Here is a 13,412-nt window from a genome sequence, read left to right on the forward strand (position 1 = left end):
GCAAATGCTTTTTATGACAAATTTGTCGAAATAAAGCTTTTTGATGATGAAAGTGGGTGTATGAGAGGTTGTATAGGGGTATGAGTTGGGATGTGCATAGTTTTCTGGATGATGTTATCCATGATGTCATTTGAGATGTCATCAGTAATGTCAGCAGTGATGTTACTGGCCCTGTCATGAGTGATGTAATATGGAAAGTAATACGCTTACTTTGGGGGGGGGCATAAGTTAGAATTAGCTCAGGTAACTATTGCTGAGGAGTTTCACTGGTTTGGTATAAGTAAAATCTGAGCCTAACTCTAATGTCCCTGTAACCTTTGTTTTTTCAGTTAATTTCTAAGGTATTTATTCATTATGTTTCCAAAAGTTTAACGTCTCTGTAACCATTGTTTTTATAATTAATTTCTATGTTTAAAAAAATGTTATTTCCTAAGTGTCTCAGTAGGTGTGTAAGTGAGTGCATGAGTGTCTCATGGGATGTGTAAGTGGCTGGGTGAATGTCTTAGTGTGGGAGTAGCTGCATAAATGTCTCACTGGGTGTGAGGGCATGTGTGTGAGTGTCTGAGTGAGTCTGTGAGTGGGTGCATGAGTCTACGAGTAGGTATTTGAGTGGGTCCATGAGTGTCTGTGTAAATGTATGATTGGGTCTATGAGTTGGTGTGAAAGTTTCTGAGTGGGTTTTTGAGTGCCTCCATGAGTGCATGAGTCAGCCTGTGAGTGAGTGCGTGAGTGTCTGAGTAGGTACGTCAGTCTATGAGTGGGTCTGTGAATTAGTGCATGAGTTTCTGAGTCGGTCTGTCAGTGGGTGTGAGTGAGTGTGAGTGGTTCTGTAAGTAGGTAAAATTGTGTCTGAGTAGATCTGTGAGTGAGTGTTTGTGTCTAAGTGGGTCTGTGAGTGGGTACATAAGTGTCTGAATGTGTCCGTGAGTGGTTGTAAAAGTGTCTGATTCAGTCTGTGAGTGAGTGCATGAGTCTCTGAGTGGGTGCTTCAGTCTCTGAGTGGGTCTGTGAGTCCTTAGTGGGTTTGTGAGTCAATGCATGAGTTTCTGAGTCAGTCTGTAAGTGGATGTGAGCGACCTTGAGTGGTTCCATAAGTAGGTACATTTGTGTCTGAACATCAATAAAAATACAGAAGGAGCGTAATAATATGAAAAATAAATTGGTATAGCTCCAATTTCACATTTCCATTTATACAATCAGTCCCAAAAACAATCTTCCAGGTGAATGATGTGTGGTTCGTTTTCTTTATTCAGACCATATGTCAATGTCAGCCAGCTTCTAAAAACCAAATTTTATTTTACGTGATTAACAGATGACGTGTTTCGTCCCCATCCTGGACATCATCAGGGCTGTAAGCAAGAAAAAAACATATAATCACCATACAATAGTCCACTTTTGTACAATATTATCTATTAAATTGATAGATAGAACATTGAACATACATTCCTGATCGCAATATTTGACCAAACAAAAAACAGATACCACTCTGCCTATTGGACAATCTAAAAACACTTTCTAAGCGTAACATACATCATTAAACATTTTATTTATGACATAACGTGCAGAAACAGAACATGTTCTAATTCAAAAACCGGGGAAATGAGTCATGAGACATGTTCTTGATTATTGGTCCTATTTCAATTAAAACATCATAATCCTTTAACAATTCGTGCCTGAGCATTTGGACCTACTAATCATAAAGAAGGAGGCACCAACATATTTAGCTCACCTGCATCAAAATCCACTATTATTCCAACCTCCAATAAAGAACTCTCATATCAACGATATCCTCGAAGATGACCAATGAAGTAGATCAACTTGATCAAATATAAACCATAATCTAAATGCAAAAATATTTAGAATTTACATCATGCCTCCTCTTATGGTCATTGAAGAGTTTTATTAACAGTCAGTCCATGTGGAGTATACGGCAAGAAATGCCAATGTCTTAATCCGTGGTGCAAAACTAATCCCCACAATCAGCCTTTGCTTACCATCATGAGTATTCAAAGGCCCAAAGTTCTTACAGCTCGCCTTATTCTTATTCAATGTAAACTTCTAATATAGAGCTCCCAAGTGTTCTCCCTTAATGTCTGAAAACTAAGACAAAATATATTTTTTGATTAAAAAAAATAAATAAAAAATAAAAAAAAAATAATTTGCCAGGTCCACCTTGTAATACCAACAAGTCCCGGTAATTTCCTATTCCCCATCAGGGTTCCCCCGTCCTTACTCACCTATTCCGTCCTGCTAGTAGTCACTTCCAAAGTGCAACCCCAGCGGTTTTCATCAATAATCCACATACTCCAATTACTTCTATTAAACCAATTTACAAACTGAAAAAGACATTTATAAATATTTTCAAAAAACAAAATGCCAAGTTGCCCTCAATCTACAACAAAGTCCCCGCATCACAAATCCTCCTCTCTTACCGATGAAAATATCAAGTCCAAACGTGCAACCACAACAGTCTTCATCAATAGTCCAAATACTCCAAATACTTCTATTCAACCAGTATCCGACTGAAAAATTCATTTATAAATACTTTCAAAAACTGAAATACCGAGTTTCCCTCAATCTGCAACAAAGTCCCCCCATCAGAACTCATCCTCTTTCTTACCAATGAAAGTATCAAGTCCAAAACGTGTTCCTCGCTCCCGGACCCGATAAATCCGGAATAAAAGGACATATCGTAAAACCTGCCCTTTTAAATCTCCTGCTCACCAATCGCACCACCCGGGGCCCTAGGTCCACCATTCAAAGAAAAAACCCACTGAGTAAGGCCAGTAGGCTTCCCATCACGTCCGCTACCATTATAACATCCGACTTGAAGCTGACTATCTTAGGTTCCGGAAACAGTAGAAGACTCTTCTCTTTGCTTGATCACTGATGAAGGATTGGTGATACATTATGCGCTGGCATACCCTTTGGGGTAGCCATGCGATAGAAAAGTACGTATTCATTCATTCACTTGTTACGTGACTTCCTGCCTGCAATCTTGAAACGACAGTCCCATCTCTGGTCCGCACATAGCATTTGCGTCAATTGAATTCAATGAGCGCATACGCACCATATTGTCAAAACGTATTGAATATCATGTGTTAATGTCGCGCCCAATGTTATTGTAGGCTACAAAGATGCCCATTATATCCTTATTGACTCGCCATATCTATTTAAACCAACTTTGCGTTCCAGCCACATCCATGAATTCATCGTCTAGAAGTGTATCCAATCAAAATGCCCGCGCATTCTTGACCGGAATTTTTTTGTTTTTACTCCTGTGCGGACAGCCAATCAGAGTAGTGTATATTCTATTTGGACCTATCACGCGCCTGTGCATCGCTAACATACTGTATTCAGTCTCTAAACAATAGCAAACTAACTCCAATGTTCTCCGTAATACCCATTTGCGACAACTCCTAATTAATCACAACACCCATAAGATTAAATCTTCTAATTACGGCCAAAGGAACCATTGTACGCCACCCATCCATTCCGTAATAATGCAAGTTTCTTAATGTTTGCCCTCATCAACAGTTAAAAAATCGAACGTGTGTATTCACTGGAAGGATGAATCCTGCAACATCCTTCTTAGTATACAATATTGTTCTCCCTCGTAAATGCAACATATCACTACACATTTTATTATCCAATGTAACTACATTCAACAGCACAGCTAAACAACCTACCTTTCCCTGATGGCCTATTCACATCTCCTACAGCTTATTAGCCTCCAGGTCCATCATTCTAAATTGTGGGCGTAACATATCCAAAACAATATCCAGTAAGTTAGTTTCATGCTCTTAACTTAATAGCTTCCTCCTCCGTACATCTAACCCACTTGTATGGTCTTCATATCTCCTACAGTTACTGCTGGTCAACTGCTTTATCTATTGAAGGCGGGCAAATCCCAACCCCCCAAAAACTGACGATCACCCAACACGGAACATGGCCCAACTGCACCATTATTCAGTCAAAAAATCGATCAAAGACAATCATCTTTATCACAACGAGCAAACAACTCCAAACCCTCAAACAATAGTTCATAAGCTGAAAAAGGAGTGAGCTACTGTAGTCAAAAATTAACTGTCAAAACAGAACCCTTATACCAAAATGTTAATGCAATTCCGAATCAATGTTTAGGCCCTTTGTAACAGTACTGCATTTGCAGATCCACCAGGCTTCGGCCTGTCTAATCCTGAGTTCTCAATCCCCACCTCTGATGTTTTGATTCACCTTCTGTATACCATGGAATGTGAACTCTTTGGATGCACTATGGTGTGTCTCCATGTGTACATATAATGTTGACCTCATGTCTTGATTAGTCACAGCTTGTTTATGTTCCTGAATCCTAGTTTTCAAACTCCTCTTAGTGCTATCAATATACACCATTTCACATACACAAATAATGGCATAAATGATGCCCACACTGTTACAATTGATGAATTCATTAATCCAATAACGTTTACTACTATTGTACACAACATTTTTGATCTTATTCACACATAAAGTGCACACGTTACACGATCCACAGACATAAAAGCCTTTCGGAGGTGGTGTTAGCCAATTCAAAGTTGCCGGACTATCTGGACGCACATAATTTCTCGACACTTTCTCTTTAATTGTCACACTTCTTTTATAAGTCACCACTGGTTTATCACCTACAAGCTCCAACAAACCAGGTACCCCTTCAGAAAAAATCCAGTTTTTGCCTAGTTCCCTAATGATCTGATCTTTTTGAGCGCAATAAGTTGTAACAAATGTCATCCATCTTCCTGGTTCTGTTCTATCCTTTTGGACCAAAGTAGGCTCTCTTTTAATTCTCAAAACCCTTTCTCTTGCTTTCACAGGATTACTAGTTGTTAGAAATGGGGATTTCCGGTTGGTTGAGGCTTGCGCCTAAGCCAGGCAGAAACCACCATTCTACGTCAGAGTTAGGAAGTCACCCACCAAGACAATCCCTGCTCACCCCCTTGGTAGCTTGGCACAAGCAGTCAGGCCTATCTCAGAGGCGATGTGTAGAGCGTTTGCGCGCGCACCCAGCAACGACACCCAAGGCTCACCACAAAGGAAACTCCATACAAGGTTATATATAAAAAAATATCCTTTGTATTATACCAAACACATTAGATAATAAACACACACTTTACAATGTGCCACAGGCACGTTCAGAATTTACAGGGGATTATGTATATGGGACAGGGCCACGTGGACCACTGTCAGGAATAAGCACTTTGTAGGAATAACACTTAGCACATAGAACATATCATAACTGTAGCACCAAATAGCAAATGTAGCACACAACCAGTAATCACTGGTAAAAGGTAAGTACCGCCTACGCAACCCTAACTACCTTAGCAAAATATCACGCAGGGAACCAAGAACTCACTAGTATAACTATACTAGGTAAATAACCTCCTAGACATAAAAATACATTTAGAGGTATAGGTAAAAAGGCATTACACATGATGCAGAAATCACATTATGGTAGGAACAAAACAGGGTCTTGGCTCCTCTACAGTAAGGCTAAGCCTACTTTAACCACAAAAACAAAACAACTGCCAATACTGGAAATACTCATTTCCTATTTACCAAAGATCTGCTATGAATGAAACATGGCAGTCTATTCTTTCTTTTATTTCTGATTTATTATAATCGTTTCTTACTGTCAGAACGCTTTTTCATGTTATCATTTTTCGAAAACTTTTCTGTGCATATGCAAAATATACAAATATACAAAATATACAAATTTATACAGAATTTACAATAACAATCTTATGATTCCTAGACAACACATCCATACCATACCTTTCACACTACAGAAACTCAAATAACATTCACACACATGAACAAAAAATTCCTCTGAGTTATAGGTCAATGTCAACAACAAATTATTTATATTGCAAGAAGTTTAGACAAGTTGGGTGAATCATAATTTTTGCAATGTTCCAACGATTCAAACACTTAGAATTAAGTTATGTCTTGATCTAGTCTTTCTAAACTTTTTAATTTGTTGACAAAAACCACAAAAGATCTACGCGTTTCGAACTCCCTGATTGCTGGGTTCTCCTCCTGGGTCTTCTTTGTCCACACTGTGCACCACGGCAGTCCGGGGCTCTCCCTCACTGATGGGAGCCCCGGGATTCCTTTAGCTATGCACAGGAGCACAGGGTAGGCTCCCGCCGCTTCCTGCTTTTCGTCTCAGCACTTCCGGGTCAGGCCCCCCGACGACACGTCGAGGATCGCCTGACTTCCGGGGATTTCCGGATCGCGGCGCCGTTTCTTTGGAATCCTGGGCCACGGTGGTGCTGCGGGGTGGGCACCCGCCAGGGCTATATATATATATAAAAAAAGGAAACAATCGCACCAAGCTCCTGGCGGGGTGGGCTCCTGCCAGGGGTCTTAAATCCTCAGCAGAAGCCACTGGTGCCCGCTAGGGATAAGAAATGGCAGGTATGATGGGGAAACTCCCGCCGAGGATTCCCTTGCAAAATGATCGCAGCTCCGCGCTGCCACTGGCAAAAGAAGCGCCGATCCTCCTGGCTCTCCATGAAAGACAAAGCTCCTCCTTAGCAGGAGCAGTAGAGCAATCTCAGGCGATGTAGTCACTAAGTCCAGGGCAGGACTAGAAAGGAATGAAGGCAGTGGGGGCAAAGCCTGGGCCCAGGGGCCAGCTCACAGGGCCCTCCAGTCAGGGAGGCAGTCCTAGTGGCGGTCCTCCTGGCGCCCAGCAGCAGCAGCAGGCCCCCCTCAAGACAGGATCAGGAAGAACACTTTGCATGGGGACACAGTCCCTTTTATACACCTAACTCCTTTGTCTCAGGGTGCAGTGTGGGGAAAAAACCAGTTGCAGATAGTTTTGGAGTACTCTGATGTGCTCAGCCCCTCTTCCCATTCACTGGCCAGGCTAGGGTCATCAGTCGCACCACAGGGGGCGGAGCCAGCATTGTGTGGGAAAAGCCCAGCCCTATTTATGTCCCAGGTGCACTCCTCCATCACATCAATCATGTAGATCTTTCCACTCACCACCGGGGCAGACCCATCCTGACTCCTGGAGTAAGGCTCACCAGCCAGCTCCAGCCAATTACAAGCCAGACAGCCAATTCACATAAATTACACAGACATGCCAACTTCTAGAAGTGGCACTTCCACACTAGACACAATAACGCCGCACATTTAATCACACGAGTCCGCACATACCAAATTCGAGCTTGCACTCCCCACGCATCAGGAACTACCAGGGACACAAACATTCCCCATGCATTCCTATGGGAGGGCAGGCCAAAAATCACTAACACCATGTCACAATGAAAAGCAAAGATTTTAGGGGTGAACCTGCCAGAAGGGACAAATTCAACATTAGTCCTGTAGCCCCTCCTGTTCAGTCTATTCTGCAGGTTATCAAGTTCATTCCTAAAGTCACATTCAATGCTGCAGTTTCTTCGGACCATCTCCCCATACGGAATTCCTGAAATCACAGCAGAGCGTTGGAAACTTTTTGCCCGTAATATTGAATTGGTGGCCATACTTTTCCTAAATAGTTTACTGTTGATCCCATCACCTTCAACACATAGTTCCACATCCAAGTATTCGATTTGTTTATCACTATAATTAATGGTGAATCTTACATTGAAATCATTCAGATTCAAAACATTTAAATACACCAATAGTTCTGTCATGGAGCCTCTCCAAATCATCAAAATATCATCCATAAATCAAGCCCAGAATAGGACCAGATCCGTCCAACCTGAGGGTCCCCTGCCCCAGGCATTTTCCCTCTCATACCAACCCATGAAAAGGTTAGCGTAGGAGGGAGCAAACCTGGAGCCCATCGCAGTGCCTCTCACCTGGTAGCACCATTCGTCCTCGAATAGAAAGTTATTATTGGTCAAAATTAAATTACTCAAATCAACCAGCATTTTCGAGTGATCACGCAAACTAGCACTTTGATTGCTTAAAAAGTGATTCAATGCCTCTTCACCTCTGTCGTTGTTGATACAGGTATATAATCCGACCACATAGTGACCAATAACATATCTTCTTCCCATTTGAAGTTGTGTTATTTATTAAGAACGTCCATGGTGTCATGGACATAAGACGGAAGATTCACCACTAAGGGTTTTAAAAACCCATCCACAAATTCCGACAAATGTTCAGTAGAACTCCCAATGCTGGAGACTATTGGTCTCCCCGGGCGGTCCAGTTCAAATTTATGTATTTTAGATAACGTGTAAATGAAAGGGGAGGTTGGCTAAGTTACATTCAGATATTTATACTCTGCCTCATCGATCATACCCTCCCCTTTCCACGTTCATCAAGTCGTAATTTGCTGATTTTTTTACCCATAATTTGCAGTTGGTGTTGGTTGATAACCTCTTTTAAAACTGTATCGTTTTTCTCAGTCAGATCTGGCAAGTTCATGTCTTTAATTTCTTTTTCCAGATCTAGAATCTGTTGTCTCGATGCATACAGATTCTCTTCCCATTCTTTTAGATGATCTTCCTCAAGATCGTTAAAAGTCGGGAAGATGAGTATTCCCAACCCCCTCTGTATTTTTGGTCAAGATAGTTCTTCAGAGTCATACCATCCCACCATTTTGATAACTCTGCCTTCCATAACTTTTCTAATTTAAGAAATTTATCTCGTGAACTTGTATTAGTGGTATCTTTGCTTGCTATAGAGCTGACTATTTTACCTAACTGAAATAACTCTGCAGCCAATTTATCTCTGTCGTCATCCATTACTATGCCCCTGTGCTACACTCACACTGAAAAACACAAATACTCTAAAGCTAGACGGTGAATGGTCTACTGCTTTGTGCACTGGAGAGCTATCGAGTATAATTTTGTACCTACTTAATAATGCTATTTGGTCACACTCAACTTCTTAGTGGGTCATCATCAATAACCCCTGTTTACTAAACGTAAATCAAAATACAGAAGGAGCGAAATAACATGAAAAATACATTTTTGAAGGTGAGCTAAGGATGTTGGTACCTCTTTCTTTAGGATAAGTAGGTCCAAATGCTCAGGCATGAATTGTTACAGGATTATGATGTTTCAATTGAAATAGGACAAATAATCAGGAACATTTCTCATGATTCATTTCCCTGGTTTTTGAACTAGAACATGTTCTGTTTCTCTACGTTATGTCATGATTAAAATGTGTAATGATGTATTTTACGTTTATAAAGTGTTTTTAGATTGTCCAATAGGCAGAGTGGTATCTGTTTTTTGTTTGGTCAAATAATGCGATCAGGAATGTATGTTAAATATACTATCTATCAATTTAATAGATAATATTGTACAAAAGTGGACTATTGTATGGTGATTATATGTTCTTTTCTTGCTTACAGCCCTGATGATGTCCCATATGGGGACGAAACGCGTCGGCTGTTAATCATGTATGAAAAAAATGGCTTTTAGAAGCTGGCTGACATTGACATATGGTCTGAATAAAGAAAACAAACCACACATCATTCACCTGGAAGATTGTTTTTGGGACTTATTGTATAAATGGAAATGTGAAATTGGAGCTATAACAATTTATTTTTCATAATATTACGCTCCTTCCGTATTATGATTTATGTTTAGTAAACAGGGGTTATTGACGATGACCCATTAAGAAGTTGAGCGTGACAATATAGCATTAGGAAGTAGGTATGAAATTATACTCGATAGCTCTCCAGTGCACAAAGTAGTAGACCCTTCATCGTCTAGCTTTAGAGTATTTGTGTCTGAGTAGGTATGTGAGTGGGTGTTTGTGTCTAAGTGGGTCTGTGAGTGGGCACATTTGTCTGAATGTGTCCGTGAGTGGCTGCGAGAGTGTCTGAGTGTTTCTGTGAGTGGGTGCATGAGTGCCTGAGTGGGTTTGTAAGTGGGTGTGAGAGTGACTGAGTGCAGCTGTGAATACATGAGAGAGTGTCTGAGTAGGTGTATGAGTGAGTCTGTGAGTGGGTGTGTGAGTATCTGATGGGTTCTATGAGTAGTTGTATCAGTGTCTGAATGAGTCTGACTGTGGATATGTGAGGGCCTGAGTGTTTGAGTAGATGTCGAAGAGTATGTGTGAGTGTGTCAGTAGCTGTGTCAGTGACTGGGCCACAACGGAACCACACCTGCCTTTTTATCCAACAAGAGTGCACAATTCTGCACAAAATATCTATCCAAGCAAAGTTCTTTGAGCTGGTTAATTACTAAGTGCTACCTCCTTGGGTAAACGTCCAGTACGTATTCTATACTACAGCTACGTAATGGAGTACGAGGAAATGTCACCAGTGACTTTGGGTGTATTTTGGCAATGTGATTGTTCCTGATGCATCTTTATTCAGAAATTCAATTCAATTCAATTCAATTCAATAATCTTTATTTGGATATAAAATATCCATGAAAGCACAGGTCAAAGAAACCAGCAACAATACCATTTTGTTAAAAACACAGTATAAATACAATAGATAAAAGGGGATTATGAAGTTACAGACACTTCAAATATGAGTATATGTTAAAAAAATAAACGTTTTGTAAAAAACAGCATCATAGAAAAAGTTAAAACGGGCAGGTGGATACTTAAGAATGTTAACACTTTCAGGGGTTTAAAAAACAGATAACAGCAGAATACGATAAAGTGCAATCAGTTGTAAACAATTTTAGCAGCGTAATATAAAGTGCAATTACATTTGATCTTTTAGGGTGGTCCCCTGAAAAACAGTTATCGGCAGATCACGATAAAGTTCAATTGGTTGTAAACAATTTTAGCAGCGTAATATAAAGAGCACTTAAATTTGATCTTTAAGGGTAGTCCAATCTACAGGTAACGCTCTGTTTAGTGTTCCCTACTATAAGATGTAAGTAGGTTCATGCAGTAAAGACAGTGTTATGTGTTCATGAATGCTAAAATGCATTTACAAAGTGCTCATAGAAGCATGTGAGCGGACAGCCCCTTTCAGAAAGGAGCTGACGCCGAAGATCAAGTTGTCCCTCTCAAGACTGAGAATTTACAAGTAGGCTGATCTATAATTAATGTTTACAATTGCCTTAAAATGGGGTATCAAGTATTGTTTTGTGTATTTTTTATAAAAATTACAAATAAATAAATAAAATTAACAGTGTTTCATTTGTATAAGGTAAGGGGTATACTATATTAGACTGGGACAGGAAGACATCCTGAAGAAGACCCAGGTGACCCAGTAATTAAGGGCGATAAGGGGTCGAAACATGTTGACTACAGCAGTAAAGGAGGGGCACTAGGGGGTCCTAATATCCTTTCCTAGTACCACCACCCAGTCCTTTTTAATCCTGACCTTGGAAACTACTAATAAAATTTATATCTGGTATCCAGGAGCCAGTTTTAATCACTCTCTACTGCATTTCCTTGTTTTTCACTGTACTCAGTCTTGACCTGTTGGTTCTTGTTTGTGAACACTGTCGTCACTTCTAGTTGTGTGTTACACGTTGTCCTTGTGTATATACAAAAAATTGTTTTTCTTTCCCCCTCCCTATGCTCCGCCCGGAGTGTGGCTACACCCGGGCATTGTAGCAGACCCGATGATGAAGCATGTCACACACATTTTGTGTGAGTGAGGGCAGTTTTTCATCACTAATGAGTGTGCCAGTGTTTGCACACTCATGACCTTTGTTTGTAACAATCTTTACCGTATATGTTTTGTCATTCTCCAACCCTCTTTTGTGTGTACCATAGTTATTTAGGGGGTTCGGGGTGGTTGAATTAGATATAGACCCTCTCCCCTCTTGTGTGTGAGAATTCATTTGTATCAGTGCCACAGGGACAGGGCATTTGCCCAAGATTAGTATTAAATCTCAAAGGAAAGCAAGGTGAATATTTTAAGGTGCCGTCCCTGAGGTGAAATAGCAGACTTCTCTCCCAGCGACTTGTATTCTTCAGAAGCTATTTAGATGGCATACTGGTTAGGGGGCTGTCAGCCTCCACTAGCGACATATACCTGGCGACTGATGATTTTGAGAGCTCTGTGGCATATCTTGCATTGTTGTAGGATTCATATAGTACGTCTATAAGGACTTTTTACTTATTCGCTCTTGGCACAAAGGATTCAAAAAGACATGCTTCAGATTCATGCTACTCAAACTTTTTCCAATAGCGCAAATGCTCCCTCCCTTGTCACAATTGAGGCAGTCGACTATAATCTCCTTTGTCAAGGTTACTGCCGGATTTTGCCAAACCTTTAGCCAAAAAATAGTTGGGCAAGACCTACTAAAATCTACTATATAAAACAAGTTTAGTTCCTTATGATACAAAAAGTTTGGTGAGGAAATTTGGGCCCCAAGGAGTTTTGGACAGAATCTATTTTTCTCTCTCTGGATTCCACTACAATTTATAAAACCCCAAACGTCTGCACCATATGTAGCGCTGGGGATACATTGTGTTTTATACATTTTAGTTATAGATAAAACTACCTCTGCAATTTTAGGTTGGGGAAGATTGAGTTTGTCACTTTTATAAATTTACTTCTGCTAGGGGCAGCATGAGCCACCCAAGATCCGGTGTCGGAGAATACTAATCCCAGATATAAGAAAGTGCGTTTGCATACTAAGTGTTCAGAACCTGAGGTTATTGAATTATTGTGATTTTTGTTTGGGCCACAGGTCATTATAAAAGTTTTCTCAAAATTGGTGCAAAGATCGAAATTTGCCATAAAAACTACAAAACCCCTAACTAAAGTGCATAGTGCATTTGGGGTGTGGCCCATTAGGACCGCATTGCCCGCTTATAGTAGGCCAGGGAGTGCTTTACCATTAATGATAGGTACATACCTAGGGAGTCGGGAACAGGGGGGACCCATGAACGCTTTTAAAACAAATAACGCTCCAAAAACGAGGGCATCTATTCCAGTGACTGATACATATAGATCTGGGCAACACATAGATTTACCACCAGAGGCATCCCCTTACGTCATTATTCTCACTGGGGTCCCAGAGGTGAGAGAAGGGAGGATAGAAGGCTACAGAGTTCTTAAAAATAAAGTAATGCATTGGTTAAGCAACAATAGACCACTGCCCCCTAATATAAACGGGGGAATGGCCTTTATGAAGGGACTATCATGGGTGGGACCTAGACCCAAAGATATTCAGGGAGAAGTTGTAATCATCATCTTTAGAGATCGGAGGGCAGCCACCCATATAGCTGATTGGTATCTGGAGAGAGGTGAGGGTGGCATATCAACCAGTGACTTGAGCTATTTCTATCCCCAATCCCTATTGGCCTCCTTAAACCCACCACCCACCCCGACATCCGGGATACCTTAAATAATCTTAGCTGTAATTCTAGATTCTATACATCCAGACCCTTTTATCCTAGGGCACCCTTATACCAACCACGGCCAGGTATAGCCAGACCACTATTCCATCATCCGGACAGACAACATCGGGCAACATTCAACC

Source organism: Lissotriton vulgaris, chromosome 4_1 (genome assembly GCF_964263255.1).
Source record: "Lissotriton vulgaris chromosome 4_1, aLisVul1.2, whole genome shotgun sequence".
NCBI classification, from domain to species: domain Eukaryota; kingdom Metazoa; phylum Chordata; class Amphibia; order Caudata; family Salamandridae; genus Lissotriton; species Lissotriton vulgaris.